Source organism: Varroa jacobsoni, unplaced genomic scaffold (genome assembly GCF_002532875.2).
Source record: "Varroa jacobsoni isolate VJ856 unplaced genomic scaffold, vjacob_1.0 contig01464, whole genome shotgun sequence".
NCBI lineage: Eukaryota > Metazoa > Arthropoda > Arachnida > Mesostigmata > Varroidae > Varroa > Varroa jacobsoni.
The window spans coordinates 19,647-38,289 of NW_019214638.1; the positions used below are offsets into that span (position 1 = coordinate 19,647).

At 40.7% G+C, this 18,643-nt stretch overlaps 1 long non-coding RNA gene across 6 annotated transcripts in view; it reads left to right on the forward strand.

Annotated features, from left to right (window-relative positions):
* The window catches only part of LOC147751907 (uncharacterized), a 45,432-nt gene that overhangs the window by 5,723 nt on the left and 21,066 nt on the right, over nucleotides 1-18,643 (forward strand). For 3 of the 6 annotated variants that reach the window (XR_015315583.1, XR_015315584.1, XR_015315585.1), the window contains 2 exons: nucleotides 3,969-4,431; nucleotides 13,313-15,410. The exons of 1 other annotated variant lie outside the window; for it this stretch is intronic. This is a non-coding gene — a long non-coding RNA (uncharacterized LOC147751907). Of the gene's footprint in view, nucleotides 1-3,968; nucleotides 4,432-13,312; nucleotides 15,411-18,643 lie in introns of those variants that run through there. 2 more of the 6 variants (XR_015315587.1, XR_015315586.1) reach the window with 2 other exon arrangements.

An 18,643-nucleotide genomic window follows, 5' to 3' on the forward strand; every position in this document is an offset into this window, starting at 1 on the left:
AATCCAGGTAGGATTAATGTGCAGTCCAGGCTACTCCGCTACGATAACCACTAAACGCCTTGCCTTTTGCATAACTCCTCGTATTCTGAGCATTGACTTAACAATACCAAAAGCGTCCTTATAGCCTTCGTTGTTCGCAATAAACATCGGTATTACCCATAGTTTTTTTTTCTAGTCAAAAATAGCTCCTATGTAATTTGCTTTATCTTTCTTCATTAACTTGTAGTTGGTGACACCTGGGTATGACGACTGGTTTACCGCTAATGAGAACAGCTTTAGCCAGTTAAGGATCGCACCTATATGTATACTATGTAGTGCTATGATGAGAACAAGGAAACGTAAACCTGCCGGTTAATGAAAAGTGGCAGGGTTAATATTGACTACTGCTAGTAAACAATGCCCACCCGCAGCTAAACGCCGATCTGGCTACTGAAGAGAACGCTTATGTTATTATTCTATCTATTATCTAGCTAGAACTCGGTCATAAAATGGAAGAAATTAACCCAGCCCGGGATGAACATTTTGTTCTTTTGTCGCAACTCTAATTTCAATTAGCTAACCTGTTAACCCAGGTTGATCAGACCGTTTAACTAGTTTAAAAACCTTAACCGTTTGTTGATGTCTATGTACAAGCTATAAAACGCACATATATATTTATGTGGCGCTCGCATTATTTGCCTATGGCAAGCATTGAGGAGTCTATATTGGAAGGGCAGAGAGTTCCATCAAGTACCATACCTGTGATAAAGACTTGACAGCAATCTCTTTGTTGCGCACTGAGGAGTGGTATCTACGGGATCAAGTGGCTGTGTTGACGATCTGCTTTCATTCACAGCCGGACGATCCGCCTGAAAATGAAGTCCTTTTATCTCGGTACTTGCCGCTGTTTTACCGCTGGTCATTGTATCGCAGCTAATTAGTATCGTGCTGACATCTGGTTCCTATACGTAGATATATTTGAAGAAATTTATAGTAACAGAATGTATAAAAATGTCCAAAATGCTTCCATCAGACGACGTAAAACTACTAGCTTTTATTTGATCGGCGTTGTCAATGATCAAACGGAAACACGTGACAGATTCGAGGTACCGCGAACAAATGTGTAATGTTAAAAAAAGTACTGATGTAAAAAAATACAGTCGAGGATTACCGGCCTATTTTCAGGCTACATACTAGTTTTATAGTTCAATTAATCCACCGTAGAAGGTTTAGAAGCTGGAAAATATATTTTTCGCTACGAGTTTATGTCTATGTAAAAATCTCGTAAGTTTATTAGGACTTATCTACTAAGTGATTCGACTAGATATCCCATAGAGGGAAAATATCTACAGCTATTGAGAAAAGAGGCTTGAAATGTTCCATGCACTACCCAGTGGAACCTGATAAAACATTTTGCCTTGAATACCGCCGCACCTCTCTGAATTCAGTTTGAGGTAACATTCAATTTCGCTTTCCCTATTAAATTAGAGTTAAAATTAGTTTCCCGCCTTTTTGTCATTCTAGTAAAGCCGTTCTCAGAAATGAACTAATTTCTCGAAAAAAAAAAAAAAAAAGAAGCCTCGCAATGTTGAATAAACGTTGGCTGCATGACATGATACCGTCTTGTTCGGAGTTCGAGTCTTCATCTGAAACTATTGAATAGAAGTAGCATACCGAAAAGCTAAATTTGTCGCCTGTTAATACTCGCTGTCAGGCCATTTTCGTATGTACCATCAATGTTACAAACGCTCGCGCACACAATAAACTGTATGGAATGCAAGGTCTAGCTTGTGAGAGGTGACAACAGTGTCTATCTTCAACATGGTAACTAACTTCGTTAGGCAAGCAAAAAGAGAGCGACCATATTGTCACTAGTGCGATTTCGACAACAAGAAGTCGCTAACAACCACATGTCAAGTGATACTATGCCTATTAAACCTTTCGATGTTATTCTCCACGTTTACGTCGGTCGAATGGCCGGGTGAGAGGGTGTTGCTAATAGTGACTCTTGCCGCCTGATGGCGTGTTTACGTTTACAACGACAACTACTATTGCTATTGGCATCAGTAGAGATGCTGCTATTGTCTAACGGATTTACGGAAAATATTTGCTTAGAAACCATACAAACTAAACGAGGATCAAGTGAAAAAACCACCGAGGCCTGCTGCTCATGCGAGAAAATTCTTTCTCCGTAATACGGCGTAACTACTCTGACTTCGGGCTCACTCTCAGTTCCTCGTACGCCGTATGCGTCGGGTCAGGCTTTTGCGGCTCTGCATAGAGCTTCTAGATGTCCCCGCCGTTTCAGGGATGGCTTGCCTGTAGACAAGTGTACGTTCGTCTGGCGTGAAACACAAAGGTAGCCTGACATTAGAGGCCATCCTAGGCAAAGCATGGCGGTGTCATGGGAAGTTTTCATGACGAAAATCGACAGATAGCCAATACTTATTTACCTCTATTACCACCACCACCCACATCACATAGGGCAGAGAATCCACTCAGGGTTTTGAAATATTGTTGCGTACTGCTCGAGTACTCAATGCAAAATCGGCCGCAACATATTTGTGGATAATTGTCACATGAATAGCTTGTGCCATAAACATACTGCCATCTGTGCCTAGTTGTAACAACTCGACGTTACACATGTTGAACTTTGAAAGTGAAAACGATTCTTCTGTATAGTTAGTGGTAAATTAGATGATACTTGATTATGATCTAAAGCGGCAGCTTGTATTAGTTTCTTTCAAATTATATAGAAATTAAATCAATACCTTAAGTTACAGCCTGCCCTTCCAGTTTATTTACCGCTGCTTACAGGAGTCAGGTGTTTAGTGAATGTGGCCGTGCTTAGCATCGCTGCTAATTAGGAGGAAGGATGGGGGAGTAACTCCCAGTGAAGTATCTCCCAAAACCTCATACTTCCCTTATACCGCGTAGAGCCATTGCTGCACAGCAATAAGTAGCGTTTAGGCGAAGTATGAAGGGTCGGAAAACTTAAGTCCTTTGCTGATGACAAGCAGACCTCAGTGAAGACACTGAAATGGCTAAAATGCTCGTGCTGTCGACAAGATACTAACGATAGGCTCGCTAATGATGTTACTTGAAGTGGTCAAGTACAGATGACCATTAAATAAATGCTTAATAAATATTTTCTCTCATACTCTATTTTTCCCTCGATTTAAAGATATGCAGGGATAGGATAAATACAAGAAAAAACTTGAGGAACTGTACGTTATGATGCTTCATTTAGCATGGGTCTAATGGAATGGATTTGTAATGATGTGTCTAGTAATAGGAAAGGAATGGGGGCTTCCATAAAAGTTAGTGGATACTTTTCAAATCATTTTCTAAATTTACTGTAAGCCGGTGTCACGCTTGCAGACAGAGTTAGTTAGAATATTTATATAAACAGATATGTTTACTAGTTGCATGTTTCCATCTGGTCGATTGATAAATTTTGAAATTATGAAAATAGATGGTAGATGCTTTATGGCTCCTTTCATGATCCGAGATTCAAACCGCTCTACATTATTCTGAGCTTCAGTCTTACATCGCACCGTAAATAGGCTGTGAGGAAAGTGACGTTAAATCCCCATAGGCCTAACACGTTTCGACTGGATGTGTAGTCAGGTTTTGAGACCGGATTATTTCAACGTGATCGAATGTGTATCAGCGAATGCCCTTATAAAATGTCAATGTGTTGTCCTGAATTCCTGCTAATTAACTTCTGCTAAATTTAACTGTTTTGTTATTTCTAAATAATATTCGAGTCTTAAATTAAGAGGCCCATTAAATCAGTAAGCTGTACTAGCTGGGTCTTAGTATGTCTTCGCTATATCTGCCGGTACGTACTGTATCACATACTTAAGGTAATCGTGTCTATTTTTGTCACCCAACTCGAAACGCCTGTTAGTTGGCGATAGAAAGGATGGCTTGGTTAACTTGGCGACTTTTTTTGTGTGACCTACTTTAAACATCTTGGTTTCTAGCCATCTCGTCGTTGGGGCGTTCTTCGTTGTTAGCAGAACATTGGACTGCTACGATGTGCAGTGTTCCCTATCGAGAAGTTGTAATCTGCAACTGCTGCATCGTTACGAACAGCCAATGCAGTTGGTTTCTGCTTTTTCCTGCGACTGCGGTGAGCTCTTTGGCCTGTTTGTGTACTTAGCTGGTCACTACTTCGCCGACTGCCGCTTCGTTCGGAGCTGAGCACCTCGTAGCCAAAAAAGGATTCGAGTGCATCGTCCTGTTCCACTGCTACCGTTTATAGGCATGAAAATACCCATACCTCTGCTACCTACCTTTGGCGTACCAACTCCTTGGGGACCGCTTGCCTCAGCGAATCGTTTTACCACGCAGCATCAGCAAGCTGCTGACAAGCGGCCACACCAGCGGTAACAGAAAGCCGTGTTCTACGCTATGCCGTATAACCATATATCCAGATGAATGTATGTAAGTATGAATATATATATATATATACGACAAGTAGAAATATGTACGCACAAATGCCACGGACGCAGGCAGCTGTGCCCAACAATAACCGAATTCGTGGTTGTAGCATTTTATTGCGTTGGAAAATTCCAACAATGTAGATTTACGAGCAGTCGCTTTTATGAGATTAAACCTCGTGGCTGGTATAAATCTATGCCGGCATAGCCCCGAATCTCAGCATGTTCGCCGTTATTTTTTATCGAAGGTCATCTACACCTTGTACCGATCTCGTATGATATAATAAGGAGCACAACAATTAGTAGCTGTGTATATTGAGCAAATAGAGTATATTTTGGTAGAAACGAATTTCGCTGATCGAAAATTTAATTGGAAAATCACGAATTAGCCTGATGCGTGATAGCAGGCGTACGATGAGAGGTTGAGGCAGTTTGTACTTGCGGATCTGGATTTGCTCTATCCAAACCTTGGAGGAATTATTGAATACCCTTCGCGCTTTTTCGTTGCCGACTTTATAGGCTGGCAGGCCTGTGTCAAGGAAGACGTTTGCCATACATTGGTAGGTTTGCGGAAGATCCTAGCTCAGCATCCATGCAATTATAAGGCAAAATGCTTTTCAGGTTTACCCATGAAGCAAACCTATATTATACAGGTCTAATACTGCCTAGTTTGTAGATTTTTATTATGTGGACCTTATCTAGTACGTGTTATCTTAGCAAGAGAGCGGTCTAGTCCTCAAAGAGAATATAACACCGCTTCGATGGATATCAGAGTTTGATAGATGTTACAGCTCTTGTAGATTAACCAGGTCATCACAGCCCTAAGGCGTAACGGACATTCAAGTAGCAACTAACATTTGTTTCAATTGTAGCAACTTTGAAGTTTGTCATCAGAAGGACGCTATCATTTTGCTAAGCTCGTCAAAAGATTCATTGACGTCAGATTGAGACAAGCCAATCGCTTGGCCTTAAAGCTGATTGTCGGGTTATCTATAGGCAGGAATAATATTTATTCATTGTTTGTGCAGTTTCGCTAGCAGTTTATGTTATCGATAATGGAAACCTAAAACCATCTAAAATAGATGCCTTTAAAGGCACTTAAAAAACACGTTTTATTGAACGTGACAGTCTTACGTGAATGCTTCATCATAATTTAATGCAGGCACTAACGGTCAAATACACGTAAATGTAGGACTAGTCCAATTTTGCAGATGAATTCATTACCTTATTTGTCCTACGGTTCGGTCGTCATTGATTTTATCATCTTCAAAGACCCTAACTATGAAATAAGCAATGTCTTTAAATAGGTTTCCAAACAAATTAAATGTCGCTAAAAAAATCAAATAACGCTTACAGTTTGCGTACAAAAGAAATATTTAAACTTGAGTTTTATGAAGTTAGTATTGATGGCGTATAGGCTATTGGATCCGCGACGGCTGCATGAATTCGAGTTATACTTACTTGTAACTTTGTTGTTGCACTCAATTTTCAAAAAGCACAATATACTATTTCATACAGAAGTGTATGTGCGTCATTCAATTCCTGCTAACGTGCTGAAGATGATGAAGAAGAAAATGTCGAAAGAACACTAAACTCTAAGTGTTACTTTGCGGACCGTTGTTGAAAAGGGACTGTTCATTGTTCTCGCGGGAACACTCTACCGGCCTCCAGACCAGCCAGATGATTTTATGACTGAGGTCATCTTATATATTTATATATCGACACGGATGGCAAAGCCCGTGATTAGAGGAGGCTAAAGATTGCTGCTTCAAGTTCCGCCAACGGCAACGACATACACAGAGGAGGGTAAGGCTATCTGGGCGAACTATAATAATTTGACACTAACAAGTCCATAATTGGACAAAAACAACTATAAAAAAGCTGTTTTTTGCCGGTCAAAAAAGCCGGTGCTCTATATTTTTCCTGCCAAGTTGAGTAGGCCAAATATTATAACACAAATCCCATCAAGTTTCGCTACTCGAGCTGGCTTTTTGACTGATTGAGGTACCCGTCATCGACAAGTCACATTATTCTCTAAAAGAGACAAGGAATAACAACAATGTGCTGGTATAACTATCGTAGTTGCAAATGACTGTAATATAAATAGTAGCTTATATAGCCTCATATCAGCCCCGCCGATACAGCCGCCAGGGTGGTCATGTAAGATAACTCAATGTAGTACGTTTTTATCAAATGAAACTTGCTATTGAAAATATAGCTTCGGAGCAGGCGACTCTGTAATAAGAAACGAGGTGGTAATTTTTTTTCTTAATTAACAGAAGTTCGATAAATTTAAAAAAAAAACGAGCTAGCTGTCCCATATAGCCCCGCTTTTCGAACTTATGTCGAGGAAAAATTTCAATATTGCGAATTGCACGAAATTTTTCGCCCGGGTGCATCTAAAAAACTATCTAACTTTGATGGTGTTGAAACTTAAAATTTAACGTTTCTTTGCTAAAAAAGTATTGCGGTCTATATGACCCCTGTCGCACATAGCCTTACTTTTTGATATCATTATTCTTAATTAAATTTCGAAAATGAAATTTGTTGAATCACAATAGGTCGTGAAGGTACGTGTGATAGTAACAGCTCGATACAAATTGCTACTTTTTGTGCCTGGCACAGTGTCTCTATGGCAATGATGGCAGTTTTTAATTTTATGGTGAGGCTTTATGAACCGAAGTATGTTTTAAGCCATAATGTATTATTTATGTGAAGGCCTGTTGAGATGAGTCGGACACAGATTCGGCACAAGCCACTCCGTCTTTCTACTAGACACATATGTCTGATTGTCGTAGATATACGTTAGATGGTTAAGTTAACAATACGCTCGAGAATATGCTCTTTATGGAAACCTATACTAGGCCTTCGAGTTCTCCAAGATAAAGCAATGTGTCAGCCGGTAACGTCTTACCCTATCAGAAGGCTGCGATTTGCCGTCAAAAGCTCACCACTGCAACGCATATTGCTGTATTCAGTATAACTGGAAATCCTTCGGAACTCATTAGCTAGTTACACAGTCATGAGGCCATTATTGAAATGGGTTGACTGAACGGTAGAATACGAGCTGCAGCATGCGGCGATCCAATGGTGGTGGAGTAGCGGTTTGTAAATTTCTCTTTGTGCACTTTGTCTGCTCTTTTCTTTCAATAAAACTAGGCTCACTGGTTTTGACTTGGCTTTTCCTCGACTAGGAGTGCTCTGTAACAGATAATAAATGAATGGAATCTCTTTTGGTCTCGCCAATCATTCAACAAGCACTTCAGGCTCCCTCCATCACCGGTTCCCAAGTTCTCCCGTCCTGCCAACAATCTGGCTGTTTCTTTCCTTCACTAGAAAGTCCCTATCTCATAAGCGTGCGGGTAGTGTCGAGCTACAGTCACCCTCCATCAACTTATGGGTGCGCGAACGGTTGAAGAGCTTGACGCATTCACTACAAGGAGAACATGCCTTCGGGAGCACCCTGCCGTTTCTCATTCTACCTCAGATGCGAGCTTTTATTCAGCCAGTTTATCCGTCCGTCAGAAGTGGTCTGCCACTGCGAGAAGTGCTAGTAACGCATATAACACAAAGACAGCGAAAGGACACAGAGAATAGGAGAGAGTCCACCGTCAGACTGACGTGTTTCGCGCAGAGCCATCCAGCTAGCAAAAACATTGCAATCGGCACTTTTGTTGTTGCTGGTACAGCTGTCACCACGATAACTGCTGCACTACACTGGTGCTCGTGCTGTGCTATAAGAATATACAGCGGGCAGTCGACGCTAGATGCCATCCGTTGGGACATGGGGTGGCCACTGTCACGACGGTCCCATTGGCTGTCCTATGATCTTATCCGCTACGCGTAACGGATGACTAACGGTTGCGAAATGACAGACGACCGTCTGAAAGACCGACAGCCGAAGTAAGCACGTATCCGCAACATGTGTCACCACCATCGTCGTTGCTATTCGTATTGCAGCGGCGAAAGGGAGTGTCACATGGAATGAGCTTTACCTCACACGAAACAAACAAATCATTATCACTACCAGTGGTAGACCATAGAAGAAGCAACAGCAATGGGACGAAATTCGGCAATACGAATGGGTCAGCAGTTGTACAATATACATTCCTACATACGGACGGTCGGAAGAACAGAGAAATATATAAGCGACGTTATGTGGCTTTGGCCAGAAATGGTGACGACGGCAAGGCAGGCCTATTAAACATTTACGTTCGTCCTGTTTTAAAATTTTAACTTAGCTATAAAGAACGGCTAAAACGGTCTTGCTTGCGTACAAGATATCTACTACTTATTTTTTCCAACGTGCTCATTAATTGATCTTCATGCTTACGAAAACCATAGACATTTTTCGATGTCTAATGAACGTGCGGTCGTTGCATAGAAGAACAATTCGCAATATCCGTATATTTTGCCTTAGCTTCAATGCTGAGAGAACCTTCCGAGCAGTTCAAGCCGAGCCTCAATGTTGGATTTATTACATTACACCCTTAGGAAACATTTAAATAGATTTATTAGACCGTTCGCATAACCAATAAATATTGCTGAATAGCGTTGTACGTTTTGTCAGTAGCGGGTTAGCTTCTAATACATAGAACATCGACGTTGGTCTTTCAGTGAATATCACGTTTAAGACGTTATTTTTTGAACTTTACTCAAGGCCAAAACCAGGCTTTCGGTGAGTGCAACATAGCACCACAGTCGGGAAATGATGGATTCACAGTTAGCACCAGGCAACAATGTTAGGCGTCAACGGTGCGCGTATTTTTTTTTATCTGGGACCATATATAAATCAACTATAGATAATTACCTTACCGAATTATAAGGCCGCTTTGCTTACCTACGTACGGGTTCATACAGGAGGCAAAAACGTCCTGGTTCAACCGCTGTATTTTTTTAGCGTAGCTAAAAGCCTCTCGGTCTTCTTATACATTACTGCATGTGTGAATTTACATATAATATATTCTCATGGATCAACAAAGGATACTTAAAGACCATGACCTGGACATATACTTCTCATATTTTTTAACGGTATGGAAGTAAAAAGCTGATCTTGTTTGTTTTTTTTTGTACTGAACAGCTGTGGCCAGCTATGACTAAGCACTCTTATCGCGATGTATAAAAGGTTATCGATCATCAGAAATTTCGACTCGAGTCGATGGACCCAATTGATTGAACGCTGTGCTGACCCCAACGGTGAAGGACCATGTAAAGCTCCGTGCTGAGGATAGAATTTCTGCAAGAGACAAAGTTTAGCCTAACCGTTTGAGTGTTTGTGATTGTATTTATTCGGAAAAGCTCGTGCTTTGAAGTGAACTTTAAGGTGAGAATAAGTAAGCTCTAAAAACATGTGATTGGGGTACTGTTCTTCCGGATGAGAGGTCGCAGTGCTTTAGAAAGGCAACCGGTTCAGGATGGCTGACTCTGCTAGTGTGTAGATGATCTCTGCCTGCAAGAGCCATTCGTGTTTTGAGAAGGTGGGGGGGATGCCGATGGTTGCAGGAAAGCAAGACGCTGCACCAGAGAGAAGTAGACTAGGCATGTGTAAAAGAAAAAACAGGGAAACAGAATTGGGCACCGATCAGTGGTGGTCTGATGGGGCACCTTTCTGAGTCGGCGGACGACGCTCTTAATCAGCAATGAACTTACTCACAAGAAAGTGAAAAGTTTGTGTGTGAGCATTTTCGCTCCGAGGAGAGAATTAGGCACTGAATAGAAAAATCAAAAATCAGGACAGCTTAACTCTTCATTTCTACTGCGTTCTATGGACAGTCGGTGCTCTATATCCGACTTAAGACTACAATGTGTTGAAAGCATAAATAGATTATGGCGATGATATGGATGGTTCATTGTCCACAGGCGGGAAGCTGCCGATTGACAAGCAAGCTTTCCAAGTAAATTAACTATCGGCAATTAGTAGTACCGGATATTTTTCCTTAAAGATCTTTGTAATATGTTGCAAGTATGTTACGTACAAATTTTGTCTGTTACAAGTGGGTTTGTTTTTTTCTTTGTTTTTGAAAGAACTAATGCAGCAGTTGTTCGGCTAGAATGATTGGGAAGTAAGTTCGCAGGGCGAGTGTTCATGTTACGTATCACCGCTACATGCGATCGTGATAACAGCGATACGTGTGACATTCGTTAAGTTCTATCAGGTGTAGACCGATGCCAGATTGTTGCTAGGCGTTATCGCCTGTTTACGACCTTACCGAACTTTTTTTTGCTGATCTACTATTACTACTAACTTAACCAACCAAGTTATGAGGGCATCCTAACTGCTGATAGTACCATTAAGTGCATCTGAACCATTTTCAAAACCACGCTCAACACCATGGTAGTTAAATAACAGTAAACGTTAGCAAAAAGCAAAATTTTTATCAACGAACAAGTTCACTGGCGTGCAGCATCCATCGTACGATTGTAGCTTGCGTGCGCCACTTAATGACGTCCGGCTTGTACATTACACTATAAATCTCCGAGTAGCCAATTATAGAACTACAGGTTTAGCGACTCGAGCACTTGAACAATAATTCTGGAAGTAACTGAGGATTATAAGACGAATTGTTTCTACCGCTAGTGCTGTTGTTACAGTTTAGCATAGCGTTACTTTTATAACATGCTTGCTACGCGTAAGGGGCAGGATGTAATGTGGGTGATGGTGGAGGAAATGTGCAAGAAGCTGAGGTTAGCAAATGGGGCAGCGATGGCGCAGGCGGTATGAAGGGCTATAGTCCTCCTCTAGTTCTTGTGTCAAAGCACTTAGTGTTTCCTTGATTGAAAACCATTATCCGCAATCAATAGGAGTGAGTTCAAAGGTTCTGAACCTGTCCTTGTCTCTTTAGAGTGCCTATACGTACAAGAGATAGAAATTGGCGTTTTTGCTATATGCCGGTACTGGCTGGACCAGCTGTGCCCTATCAATGTTAGCAGATGCGAAGAGCCACCTTAGAATAGAAAAAGGCGAAAAAGTGACAGGCTGAGAATTTATGCCAGAGTGTTAACCACACAAGTGAATCACCGAACTGGATTTTTGCCGATGTGATCCAAGCAGATACGTTAAGCAGTAGAGGGTTGGCGTCCCAGCGATGGAGAGACGGGTTGACGCAAAAGCTTCTTTTTCCTTCAAGGAGCATATCAGCTCTAACTAAGCCTTCATGCTTCTTACACACAGACAGACAAACACACACACATGCAGAAATGCACGGAGCTGATCCTTAGACTTGCACTGTCTGGGAAGACGTCCGAGTCAAATACTTTCGGCCTTTGCTCAGCGGATTCCTGTCAGTTTAAAAGGTGAAATGACAAAATGAGACAAACCGCATAGACATTTAGTTTTTTGTCTAAGACCAAATTTTATACGATGCTACTGAGAAAATGAAAATCGGTGATTGTTGTTGTAAGAGTTTATTGGACGCATTCACGGCTACAAGTGATGTTAAAAAAAGCGCATTTTTCTCTTCTAAGTGAAACAACTGACGAACTTATTTATGATCATCTGATTTGGTGTTATTAATTATTGCTTTTTTTTTTTTAACCGATTGTATCGATTGTAGATTATAGTAAGCTATACGCATCTATTAAAAACGTTTGCCTTCGAATTAGATGTCTGCGACTTGTTAGGATGGGCTGTCAGTTTCAACCGTTCGCGAGCCATTACTCATAACTAAGTACTTGGGCGGCACATCCCATGATTCTGTGTAGTTTTTGGCACATGAGCCCCTTTTAGAAGAACGAACGCTTCTAGAAAATCAATTGGGAAAAAGACACGAACTTTCCGAGTGTAAACTATCTCATGTATACATCGATATTCGATCGTGCTATATAAAATATTCGATAAAGTCTGGCTCAGTAGCTTAACAAATAGTAGTTAGTTGTTTAGTTTGATAACTTATATATATATTATAAGTTAGTTATATATTATAAGAAATGGCGTAAAAAATAGTTCAGCTATTCTCGTTCGGCATATGTGAGAGATTTCCCTCGTAAGTGACGTCATTACCGCGAAAGGAGGCAAAATATCGCCAGAGAACTAAGCATTTTTTTCAACTATTTAAAGTTGACTGCACAATTGAAGCACAGAGCGACGCAAACAAAAAGTGTACCACACAAGAAACTAACACCATCTGAACAAACAATCGATTCAGACCTCAATTGTCGATAACTTTAACAAGATTACACCAAGCTATTGAAAAAAAAAAGAGAAAAATAGACAAAAATCAATGAGTCTATGTCATACCACAGAACTCCTTAGCTCATCAAAATTTAATGGGCATTTGGGTAAGAAATTTTCACGCATGGCCGTAATTACGTAGCACAAAATACGACCTGTTTCAGTCTACGCAAGACTCCTTGCTGGTGCTCTAGTGGAAATAACGTAAAAAAAAAAGAAGAATCTAAATACCATTTATTGCAAATTTTCGCTTAAAAAGCACAGAAATTTTACCGTAACATGACAACGGCAGATTAACTTCATGAGGCAATAAGTTCCATTGTGCGATACCCACAGCGACATGGCCGTCATGTGCCATCACAAAACGAAACTTGGCACTTCTATATTCCAAACAATCAAACCATTAGGCAGCAGTTACTGAAAATGAACAGTAAAATTAAATCTAAGGCTCACTTTTTCCAACCTAGGAAAATATTCGGTGCCGACCTTCTTCGACTTTATTTCTACGTCTATCAATTACTGGCATACTAAAGTGGGCACGTCTACACATCGTTTATGAAACACGTAAATATACGTTTTCCTGATAAACTGTAAACAGCAAAGTCGAAACACGGGTTTTGATCGATGCTCCTCATGTGTATGTTTGCTTTATGCTGAATGGAAATATTCATAGTGGCGTTTGATTCAGGGGTTGATAATCACGGTTTTCTTTCAGAAGACTGAACACCACCCATGTCCGAGGCCAGAATTCACTTGAGCATAGCTGTAATTGAGGGCGTCCCACTCGGGGGGAGGAAGCGATAAGTGCATCGTCGACCCCGGTGAGGCCGATAAGCCTGGCGAACACGAACCTATAGTCGTCGTCCGCTTCGTCTTGACCATCCATAGACACCGATGAAAACAATGGAGGGAAGGTATTTATCGCCGTCATCTTACATTGAGAGGTGAGGCAAGACGGAGACCAGGACTGTGGCAGCGGGGGCGAGTGCCCCTTCGCTACTGCCATCGACGACGCAGATTTTACAATAAGCGCCCCACACTTCGGTGACAGCCGCTGTCTAAGCTAGGGGTCCCAATCCCGCACTTCATCGCGTCAGTGCACTCGGCGCAGCCTGTCAAGCGCATCGTTATTCATCGTTACTTGGACGTTACCACTCCAAAGTGCTGCATCCCATAATCCGCCGTCTCATCACGCGCTCGAATGAAGTAAAGGCATGATGATCAATGACTTAAGGCATTAGCGAAAAAATGTGATTTCAGTATCTGTAAATTTGCCGGAAAATTGCGCGCAGTCCATTGGGTGCGAGCATTACTGGGCGATAGAGTGTATAGTTTGTCATAGGATTATATATCATATCATACGATTTCTAAGGACACTGTTAACCGAAGAGAGATGTTCGTTCTTTAGAAAAAAAAAACACATTATGTACATTTACGTGTTTGATTCGACAATATCGTTCTACGTTTGCTTTATCCACCTGTTCGTAAAGCTGCGATCTCTTTAATACACTACACTGTACCTTAATCATCTCCGAAACTCAACACTGAAACAGATGCTAGCGGAGATAGACAAACTGCGGGGCAAAACCAGTGCAGTAATTAAAGTTCGCTTATTAGAAGCATGTTGTCTGTCCTAAATTTGAAGCACGACTCGAACATAATTCTTTGGTATTGAGTCCTGTGACAAAGAGTCAAAATCAATGTATACACTCCAGCTACAGATACGGAGGCCAAAACGGCCGCTAATTTCTCCATCGGGAAGTTATGCGTACTAGAAGAAAAAAAAGGTATTTTGAGTCGTTTTGATGAATTTTCAAGACATTCAGATCTAAACCCCATTAAGGATGTTTGGTGCAGATTCATCCAATATTAAAACATTAAATAAGAGCTGCTCTTCGTTATAGACGAGCCTTTTGCTTAGTTCGTACTTTTATGTGAAAAGACTTGACTTTATTGTAACACCAAAAGTAGCGGACCAACGGAAGTCCGCAAACGAAACATGACAAATTACCTGTTATAAATATCCGACTGTAAACTAACTGCCCTGCATCTATCAGCAGCTCGACATTTTCAAAATGTGCATTGGATTATTTAAATAATAGTTATTTTTTGATTTTCGCTTACCGATGACCAGTATCTGTTGTTGTATCCAATTTGAAAATTCTTCTTTTGCTCTGCTGGGCCATTGGGCTACCCAGACCGTCAAATGTTGTCTGGTACTTGAACTATTCGAAGAAACCGGCTTTTCATTGTTCATTATCCATTTTGCGACAAGATCGAAAAACAAGCTTTTTATACTGAACTGAAAGTACTACCTAAAAATATTATACTTCGTTTAAACATGGCATTTCAACATAAAGAATGAGCTCGTCGAGCTTCGGGATTTCGGCGAAAAATACCTTGGACCGCTAAACCTAAAGAAAGACATCGAACGTTTTAAAAGTTTCCAGGCCAATACGGAAATCGTTTTTTCTTTTCTTGATATAGTCTTTTTGTAATTCTGTGTATTTTTGTCTGCAATGCTCTCACCTCGTTGATGTATTCAAATAGTCGTTGGCCTCACGAAAATCATAGCCTCCTCACTTTATGACAATTTCTATCGTATGAGCGAAATTTTTGGCCTAGAAAGGCCATATATGGTAAATATGCTGGACGGTTCGATGCTACCTCCAATCGAAGGCGATTTTTTTTCGCGGCCACCATTGAACTGTATGATGTCACCGTATGTTTTCTTGGCAGAATAGCATTTTTTTTTTCAACATGCGAGCGATTTCTGCCTTCAGTTTGCCAAATAACGATGCGTAGTATACCATTGTCGTTGTTTTCAATTTTTCGAAATAGTCTTTCGAAATAGTTCGAATCCATTTTTCCACAACTTCGAATCCACAACTTCGAATCCATTTTTCGCAGTCGACTGTTGTTGCAGTTATTAATCTATGTTAAAAATTCAATTTATTTCACTTAAACTGCTTCAACAGAACTTGGGGAATATTAATTAGCGTTAGCTTTTTCGTGTGCAAATCTTTAGCCAATGTATGATAAACACGTTTGTTCGAGACGCCCACCGCCTCTGCTGTTTCTCTAACTTTAGTTCGATGGGTGTCGGTGACCTTTTCTGATGTTGTATACACTACTTTCTAGTGGTGGCTGTTCACATGTTTATCATTAACTAAGTTGGTACGACCGCGCTTAAGTTCAGATGCATAAAAAACTGAAAAAACTTGCAAACGATTATGCAAAGTACAGGTAAACAGCGTCATTCTCGACCTAGATTTACGTTTGCAGAGTGCCGTTCGGGTTCAAGGGTTTAAAGGATCGATATTGAACGTTTTCTATGTTTACAAAAATATTGACCAACACGAACAGCAAAAATTATTTTCACACCTTTCTATTAAAACTAAATTAACACCATTAAAGGAGTTCTGCAAAAATTTAAACAGTTGCCAATCTGACTGTGCAAGGTCTAGGTTAAACGGCGGATGTACCAGGATTTCTTATCAGAAGTTTCTCCATTTCTGCTGGATAGCTTAATACATAGGCGGTGTGGCATCTTCATGGACAGGAGATGACGCTTTTCTTATGCGCCGGTTCTAATCGATTTCTGTTCTATGGCTAGCTGTCATTTTGTTACTTGTTGGCAGGTCCGAATCAGTGATTTTTCCAGGAGACGGCAGTAGCAGCCCATAACGATATACGACTCCTTCTCGATCCCATCAAACGCAGCCTTTTTTAGCGTCACTAGGAGCTTGTGATTTTGACGTTTTTTTTTTTTTTTTTTTTTTTTATATATGTCTTACGGTCATATTTGATCAACTTTTCATTAGCAGTGATCAACCGCTTCAAAAAATGGTTTAGTTCTGTCGCTTTCCTATGGGGTTTCGCATGTAGAAAAAGATACGATCGACTGAAGTCCCCTGCGTCGATTCATATGCCATTTAAACATGGAGCTTTGCTTTAAAACTGTTTGGTGGTGTGTGCCTGGTTTATCGGCAATAGCATGGCTATTCGGGTGTCAGTCTGACTCAAGTTCCGCAAAAATTTCATCGACTTTTTTTCTAATTGGAGGACCATTATGAGGAGCGTATTTTCCAGAACGAAAACCACGGAACGCCCTTTGGTAATTTTTTTCTTTCAACCCCCAAAAGACAGCAGTATTTTCTTGTTTCTATGCCTCAGCCTTTCGAATGATACCAGCGCCGATCTCACCGGCCTGATGCTACTAAAATAAATTTAACTATATATCGATATATCTAGAAAAACGTTTGTATTGTTTTGATTAGCCAATAGGATCCTCTGGAAGTTATTGAAAAAAAAAACAAGATTCGTCTGACGAGTAGCTTCCAAGTTGAACAGTTGTCCGTCGAGCAGATGGATAAAAAAAAGACAGGATGCTAGAATAACATGATGGAAATATGGCGGCCATACCAGAGGAGGGGCTGCAGATTTCTTGGACACATCACGGACCACTTCACTCACTTTAATGAAAGTTACATTCATGTAAATGTTTTTAAAATCATTCCGAATTTAGCGTTCTCTTACATAGGCGAACCGTCTGCCCATGCTTTTGTAGAAATGTACGAGATTATTTTCTATGTATTCTTTTTGGTACTCGACGAACCTAGGCATCATTGTGGGTTATATTATAATCGCATGTGTTGGGCTACATTTGCGTTTGGAAGTTTGTTTAGCTTAAATATTCGAAGATCCCCGTCTATCGTATTGTACAAAACGGAAAAGATGATGCGTTGGAAGGTAATCAAGGACCTGGACTAGCTTCATACGAGTTGTAAGGCCTCAAAACTGAAAGTTAAACAATACGATCTGTAGTAGTATGGAAACCGTTGATCGCCACCGAAATTCTGCTGCAGATATGCTCATCGTGTCTTTTCATTTTCAATAATATGACCCCGTAAATGATTGTAACTTCAGTTATTACAGTAATTTCTGGCAAAACATTCATAGTGAGTTTTACTCTGGGGTTTCAAGGTAAGTTCCTATAGTATATAAGTCGGTAAATAGTCAGCTAAAATGAAACTTACACAAATGACCATCTCTTCCATTTTTCCTCAACAATAATGTGTATACATTTCCCAAAACTCCCGCAACAGGTTTCGTCGTATATGGCGTCACCAGCAACCTAATATATTCTCTGCACAGAACGTCAGTCGCCGAAAAATAGCGTCGCTTAGACTTATTTTACTATTTTAGGCGACACTCTGGGCGCCCTCGAGAAGGTCTTGTCATGCAAAGTGAGGTAAAGCCTTTCAAAACATTTATTAGACGTAACGGGATGCGACGATTCTACCGTTAGGTGTTTGAAAATTATTTCCGCATCTCGATATGGTGTCCTGGTGTCTGCAAAAATACGTGATAAAAAAAAGTATTGCCGTATATTACGAAAGCTTTCGTCGAATTGTTCGTCAATCCGAGTGGGGGAGATCAGTGTTATTTGCTAAACAAAATTAGAACGGAAATCTCCAAGAAATTTTCTACGTCTATAATGCCGCCTTTGCGGAGAAAATGGGCAGAAAGCTAGCTGCCCGTCGCGGAGTTCACCAAGTGTTTTCGTAGAGTGCGCCCTGCACCCAATGATGCTCAAAGACTAATATTCTTAAACAATCGACTCATACAGCAACGACTCTTGGATCTCGTATTGTACTGCAGGTCCAATCATGAGATAGAATGGGGCTCATAGATTTTGAAGGGCATGTCTCGATGGAGTATGTTGCGAAAACCAATCCCGGTCATTCAAGTTAAAAGTTTCACTATAATCAAATAGCAGAAAATAAATCTTCGTTATTAATCAATTCTTTGCTAGCTCGACCTGCATACCACCGTTAGGGAAAACCTTGCGGCGCAGTTAGCGTACTAATTATTGCAACAAATTGCATTACGTCTCGAGTTTAACACGGGGCATTTGTCGTTTTGGGCAACAAGGCGGAGTTAGATCGTAGAGATTGCTCTTTGCCGCTGCGTTCAGTAAAATGTTAGTTCGCAGCCTCAGAATTTCCGTCAGACCTCAGAATCCTTTTTATGATAGGTACCG